The sequence below is a fragment of the Octodon degus genome, unplaced genomic scaffold (genome assembly GCF_000260255.1).
Source record: "Octodon degus isolate 3935 unplaced genomic scaffold, OctDeg1.0 scaffold00071, whole genome shotgun sequence".
Lineage (NCBI taxonomy): Eukaryota > Metazoa > Chordata > Mammalia > Rodentia > Octodontidae > Octodon > Octodon degus.
This window is the reverse complement of record NW_004524647.1, coordinates 154,252-155,786: the sequence shown is the minus strand read 5'-3', so window position 1 is coordinate 155,786 and position 1,535 is coordinate 154,252. Positions and strand designations below refer to the sequence as shown.

The window sequence follows — 1,535 nt, the reverse complement described above, 5'->3', positions numbered from 1 at the left end:
ATCTATGTCTCCATCCAGACTTTATGTATAGTTATATTATTGTGTTGTATTCCCTTTTCTTGTACAATCTCATTCATTACATGCTTTCAGTCATGATTGGGTATGAATGAAACTCAAATCACCATCTCCAGCTCATACTCCAGCCTTGAGCTTATGCTTGAGAGTAAAATTTCAAAAGTTTACATATACTCTAGAGTCAATTAAGTCTTTATAGCTAATTTCTTTTTGTTGTATTCCTTTTTTGTAAATGTAAGTCTTTGTTATGTTGATTTTATCATTACATATGTTTAATGCATGCTGGATAAATCAGTGAGCAAACCACATAAATTAGTAATATATCTCAGAGTTCATAGTCAACTTAATCTGCCATTGGTGAATCCCCTGATTTCTTCAACTGTCATTCACATCCAAAAATTGAAGAAGATAACTAGATCATAGCAGTGGTCCCTATTAAAAGTATATTTCTATTTTAAGAGTTTTCTAGTACTTGTTTTTTTAAATATAAAAAGCATTTAAAGAAGAATAAAAGAAATCTTGTCTATGTACTTATTCCATTTTAGTTCATATGTATCAATTAAATAAACTTTTTTGAGAGTCAAATTTATGTCAGACATTGGTGTAGAAATTTTAGATAAAATAGAACATGGTAGAAACAGATATTTTTAAGAATAGTAACTCATATTATAATTCTAGTTTTTACCTCCATGTATGTATATGTAGATGCACATTTATAAGAGATTCCACCAAATTTTAGAAATGAAAAGATGCTTACAAAGTGACTTGAAAATATCACAAATTCATTATTAATGAAGCTACTAAAGAAATGCATTATGCTAAAATGTTTTTGTACTTCTGAAACATATAATAAAATCGGTCCTACTTGTAAATATTTAGAGAAGGCAGTACCTTAGAATGCTCGGGTAGATTATTACTACCTTACTTTTACTTTAAGTGGCTTTGTTGTAGGTTGGATTTCTTTACTTTTCAAAAATTTCCTGGCGTGTTGGTGAGGAGGGGCTGGACCAGGGAGCCTTGCTCGTTGCTGCTCAAGAAATGTCTTCACTTTCAGAATATGCCTTACTTGAGTCACCTGAGCACCAGGTTCTTCAGTGTGGTTGCCAGGCCGACTGACTCGAAATCCATGAAAGTGGTGAAACTTTTCACTAAGCAGCTGATGGCTAAGAAGGAGACCCACTACTAGTACCCGAATCACAACACGTATTTTATGCTCATGGGTACACTCTGGTTTCTTGGCCTCTACAGAGACGAACATCAGGATGTTAAGGATGAACAGAAGTGTTTAAAGAAGCGTCGTGGAAAGGGAAAGCCAAGGAAAGGAGAAGGAAAAAGAGCAGTGAAAAAGAAATAGTGTTAGCCATCAAGACAAAATTTCTGCCTCAGTGACTAAGAAGAAAGTGTATTTACTGCCTTTCCACATAATAGAGCCTAGTCTTCCTCAGTAAAGGTCATTTGAAACAGAAGGAAAAAAATTCTCAAGGTACTGACTAGGTCATGTCCACTATTTTATATAAAGG

The 1,535-nt window shown here is 33.8% G+C and overlaps 1 pseudogene; it reads left to right on the top strand.

Annotated features, from left to right (window-relative positions):
• Nucleotides 1–1,053: 1,053 nt before the first annotated feature.
• Nucleotides 1,054–1,369, top strand: LOC101575593 (annotated as a pseudogene).
• The last annotated feature ends 166 nt before the right edge of the window (nt 1,370–1,535 follow it).